This window comes from Cynara cardunculus (assembly GCF_001531365.2).
Source record: "Cynara cardunculus var. scolymus isolate 2C chromosome LG 12, CcrdV1, whole genome shotgun sequence".
Lineage (NCBI taxonomy): Eukaryota > Viridiplantae > Streptophyta > Magnoliopsida > Asterales > Asteraceae > Cynara > Cynara cardunculus.
The window spans coordinates 7,262,005-7,268,176 of NC_037539.1; positions in this window are offsets into that span (position 1 = coordinate 7,262,005).

Genomic DNA, 6,172 nt, shown 5'->3' on the forward strand with positions numbered 1-6,172 from the left:
ATATTAATTAAATTATTGTTTATTTAATCTCATTTAATAATAACCGTTAGATGAGAAAATGCACGATTAAGATGGGTTAGCATAGTTTGCACAAAATATTGGGTTAGTATTTGAACCAGCCCCTATATAGATATATATATATATATATATAAATAAAAGTGCATTGTGCATTGTACTTTATAATCTAGTTATGAAATCCCAATTCTGAGTAGACACTCTACCAAGCAATGGTAAAATATGCACCTCATAGACAAGTAAGCTTGACACTCCACCTAACAACACTCAGCCAAAACCCTTTCCCTTCAAAGAAACATGTTGCATTACATGGACTACTAGTCTTGAAAATACCCAATGGCACTTGTGTAGTTGCAAAATGCTCAACTGAACATCATCGCTTACCATGTAATGTTTGTGGGTAGCCATATATAGTAGTCCTAAACCTACTTCTAGGATAGGTTTGTGCGGCATCTGAACTTAGTCGCAAAGACATCTTGACTATAAATACTAGAGGTGAACAGTGAGAATAAATTTGGAATTTCGTTTTCACTCTCCAAAAGAGTCCTCGAGGAGACAAAGGATGTTCCAACATATATATAGAGGATTAGACGGTCCAAGTCTAATTGTTGTAAAACTCTGACATGGTCCTCCGACGTTAGGTTATACGGGCATATATCAATGATCCCCCAGTGTTGAGAGAGGGGGGGGGGGGGAGTAATGAGTATGGATTGCCCCAGAATGTCGAGTCTTTAGAGTGGTAGGCTTTAACTCCAATACCATGTGAGAAATATAAGGAACCCCATTATATTACTTTTCAAAAAAGTCATTGGGTGGAAAAGGAAGTTTCTGACATATATAGATGATTAAATGGTCTAAATTTAGCGGGTATGAAATTCTAAGATGAACAATGCTTAGAAAGTCATGGGAAGTGCTTTGAAAATGCCAACTTAAGAAGTCTCAGCAATATGGTCCAGCTGAGCTACGATGCCAAGGAATTGAACACTCAGCTACAAATCTAGGGATTGATTTGGCTGGATCATGACCCATCTAGAAATTCCAGGATGTCAAGTCGGTGACAGTGGAGGTCGCAGATCCCAGTCAGCTGATCCGCTGGCGTAATTAAGGTTGAGTAAGAAGGCCACTTTAAGCCACTACCTTCTCCTAGCGTAACTTGGTCATGACGGCGGATAAGACGTAAACCTGACATGGTCAATACCCAATGGGTAGCTAGAACAGACACAGCTCGAATTGAGAGCAATTGATTAGACAGAAGGGTAACTAGCACTTCAAAAAAAGAAGGCATTTGCGAAGACATTTATAAGATAATGTTAGTGCTCAATTTTGCAATTGTTGTTTCCAGAGTCTTTGTGAGGATATTATAACTTGAAAGAGACATAAAAAGATGATCACTTTGGTAAACTAAATGCAGGAAAACTTGACACTCAGTTGCGACATAATTTCATCTTTGTATGGGATTTTTCATTCGCAGCATGTGGTCAAAACTCAAGTCAATGCAATCTACATTAACCTGTATATAATGTAATTATTGCAAGGGAACTACTCCTAAGAAATTAACATTCGCAATTTTCTTAAAATGAATTTGTTCATATAATTTCACTACGAAGTTTGTTAGTTAGCGTTCACTGGAATCGAAATTTGAGATTTGTTTATAAGTAAGGTTTATGAAATTATAAATTCATCAACCTTACCCAGGCAAAACATTCACTATTTTGAAATTCGTATGTATGAATGTAGGTATATATGTATGGATGGAAGGACGGGTGTATCTATATATGTATGCATGTATATAGAGAGAGAGAGATGGAGGAAGTTCACTTGTGCACATGTTTTCTATAGCAAACCGAGTGGCAACCCAGAACGTGACACATGTCTCCAAATATCATGAATAATGGACGTGGATTTTTTTACAAACTTCATGATGAATGTCATACCATTCATCATAAATATCTCATGAATGCTCGGGATACATGACGAGCTCTCGCTTGTCCTCCAATTCGGAACGGAAGTCGAGTTTGCAATCGAACGATCATGCCCTTATATATGTATATATATAGTCTGATTCAAACGAGAACTGTGACCAAATAAAAGAACATGAGAATGCACATGTGATTTTACATCAAAATTACATGTGATTTACATTAAAATCACGTGTAAAACCATATGTTATTCACGCAATTTTGGCGATGACCTAAAGTCATGGGGCAAGTCATCCACTCATCCTTGTGTTCACCATGTTTCGTAATCGCATGTGATTTCAATACAAAATTACATGTGATTTCGTCATTTTTTTTGTTTGCTTAATTTGACTATGTTTTTGTTTAATCCTTCCCCCCCATTCCCTCCTCCCCCCCCCTTCTCTCTCTCTCTCTCTCTCTCTCTATCTATATATATATATGGGAGTGATCAAATGCAAACCACCTAATTTGTACAAACTGTGCAAACCACCCTCATCCGTCGATTTCATTGTTTAATCTTATGAATTTTTTTTCATGAAATTGTTTAATCTTGTGAGTTTCATATAATATTTTTTTTTTTGATAAAGTTGTTTCATATATGGTTATAAAATTATTTCATATAATACTTAACAAAATTTTAATGAAACTGTTTCATGTATTTTTCTAAAATTAAAATAATTAAGACGATAATATCCATTATTAACACCCTCCACAATAAAAATGATTAATCAACCTCTTATAATTACAAATAAATAAACAAAATGAAAAATTATTATTGGTTGAATGTGGTCTGCACGGTTTGTACAAATTGTGTGGTTTGTATTTGATCACTCATATATATATATATATATATATATATATATATATATAAGACCAGTTCAAATAAAAAAGACTAAATATCATGAGATGTAAGGGAAAGTTATGTGAAGTAGTGAAAAAATACAAGGGTGGTGCCTGATTGGTTTGAGCTTGACTCCAAAAGCCAAAAGTACCAGGAGGTCCTAGGTTCAAATCCAAAAATTAATAAAAATCTCTTGTAGCCACGAGGTTCAAATGCAATGACTCCGGGCTATCTGCAAAGCAGATAGTCGCCCTGTGATTAGTCGGCTCGCATAGCGGGTTGGATATTCAGGTTAATCAAATCAAAATTTCATTTGAAGATGCATATGTGAATTATATGAATAATCAATAACGTTAATTCACATATACATCTTTAAATAGATTTTTTTTCTCATTTTTACAATGATTCACATATGAATCTTTTATTAACTTTTCCTTCTTATTTCTCACGATATTTAGTCTTTTTTATTTGAACTACTCACTATATGTAGAGAGAAAGTTGGGATCAAATCGGTACCTATTTAAGATAATAAGAAAACGATCGAATTACATGCGATTTTTTTGCTAACATTACGTACAAAATCAGATGTGATTCATGCGATTTTGGCCGCGTCTGACTTTCCCATGTGACTTGAAGACGCGGCCAAAGTCGTCCACTCACCTTTTTTGGCTGTTAATGTAAAATCGTAAGTAATTTTGAACGTGATTTGGCCGTTTTCGTATTCTCTTAAGTAATTAGCATTCTCGTTTAATCCTCCACTTCTCTCTCTGTATCTCTCTCTCTCTCTCTCTCTCTATATATATATATATATATATATATATGTATAGAAAGAGATATCAGAAAATGAGTGAGAAGTTCGGTCGAGATCCCATTTTTCATTAATCCGAAAATAGCCCATAATATGTTATGTGTCCATCTTCAGGATGAATATTTATCATAAATAACAAACTCATGATTAATATAAACGTTAAACGTGTGATTCATCATGAATCACACGTTTATGAATAACACGTCCATGATCCTGATCAACATGTCACCTGTCGCGTGCTACTGGCGATCCAGGGTTCTTAATGAAATGAGGTTCCTAACGAACCCGTGCCTATATATATGGGATTATTGAATGAAGAACTTAGTAATTTGTGATAACTATGAAATCATGTCTCAACCATGGATAAATTAGAAAATTAATAATTTTGGTAATTTTGACTTAAAATTTTAATTAAAGTGTAGTTTAGGTATTTTAAATTTTTTTTTATCTCTCATTTCTCCTCTCTCCTCTCTCCGACAAAATTTATTCTGGCGATACCTACTGTGAAAACCATTGTTATACTGTTGTGATACCCATTGTACGTATGGTGATAACCACTGTCCCCATTGTGATACCCATTGTATACACGTTGTGAACACCATAGGAGATGAATTTGTTAATCAAAAGAAACATCAATGAAGGGGAGGGGGTTCATCGAGATCTAATGATACCTACAAAAAGAGAGCCCATGAAGGGGTAATCAAAGCTTCTCAAAATCAGAAAGTCTTTGGTGATTAAAGTTGTGTAAGAAAACCCTAGATTTGACTATGAAGTAGAACTGTTTAAACCCTAATTAACCAATGGATACAGAAGATAAGATAAGTATGGCCCGGAGAAACTGAGAACGACAAACGACGAAGATCTCTTCATGAGCCCCTGGATCTACTTCGAATATTTCATCGAGATAGCCTCTTCTTCCGCGTCGGCCTGCTTCTCATTCTACGCTGGCATCTGATTCGCCGGATCTTATAGACGTATGGTGTGGCGATTGAAGTTGGATGGGCAAGGGCATGGACAAAGATAAACGGGCGGCTAGTGGTGGTGATGGTGGTTGCAGGTACGGGGGCGATTGGAAGCCATATGAAGGTAGGGAGGGAGAGTAAATTGGTCAGGGGTTGTTTCTACTGGAGTTAGGGGTGGCTAGGATATTGGGAAATAAGAGGGAAAGGTTTAGAAATTATGTAATTGCGGGAGAAAAAGGAGAGAAAGTAGAGTGTAATATCAAGTTATCTAATGAGTTCTCAATTCCGTTTTTACTAAATTGTTCTTTATAATTATTTAAAAATTATCTATTTATTATCTTGAACGAGTGACTCATATTAGATTTCACAGTTATCATAAACTCCCATTTGATTATATATATACATATATATATATATATATATATATATGTGCATGGCGGTCCTAACATTTTTGAAACCTTAATTGCGTGGAAAACTAATTAATGTGGCTCTTGCATTAATTCCAGCACTTTCTTGTATATTGATATCATGAAAATATAGAGTACAGGAGAATGAGAGTTAAAATTTTAGCGTAAAATTATAACAACATTCAAGTGTGTAGGTACAATAGAAAAAGAACTTCGATTGATCACTATCCTCATTTTATAGACGAAGTTATATCACTCAACACTTGGCGGATCATTTGAATTTAATGTTTACAATTAATATACGCTAAATAAAATCAAACCTAAAATCGGTAAGAATTAAGAAACATGACACAAAAAAAGGACTTGCTGTGACTTGAACCTCAAAGAAAATGATTGATGTAATTTGTAGACGATGATGGATTAGGAGCATGATCCAATATCGATAGGAATGTTCATATTTCCTTTACGCATAAAGGAGACAAGAGAGTAGTTAAAAACGTAACCCAATCGACACCCCGAAAAAACCTTAATTTATTAACATATTATCATAAAAATTAGAAATTAAAAATTAAAAATAAATAAATGTGAATTAAACCCGAGTGAATAAGACAAGAAACATAACAACTTATGTAAATTTAATATATTTTTTTATTTAAATTTAGAGTTTATTATTTATTAAATATTAAGAATTTGTTTGGAGGCTCTCGACGATTGAAAGAGAAGAATTGTTGAATGTAACATGAAATAGACGTTTATAATTTTGGTATTTTAAAATTATTAAAAACTATTTTTTATGCATGAAGTACTATATATCTATACTACATATATAAGCATTTAAGACAAAGTCTTAAATACAACTCTTTAAACACAAGTTACAACCATTTTATGCATAATTTTCAAAAAACTCTTAATTACAAATTATTTTGCACAATGTACAAGTCTTTTATGCAAGGATTTCCACAACACCAAATCCTTAAGGGAATGCTTCAGAGCRTGCTTTTTCTTACAGACTTCTAAAAATCCCTTTTCTGCGTATCTGATCTCAAGCGCCAAAACAAATGTAGATTAGATAGAGTTAGCTTTCTTCTTTCACAGACCTCGAATAGGTAACAATGGTGGTTTTGATGTATCACCTTGATCAGCTTGTAGATCTGATCGAACAGATTTCTTCTCAAACAGTC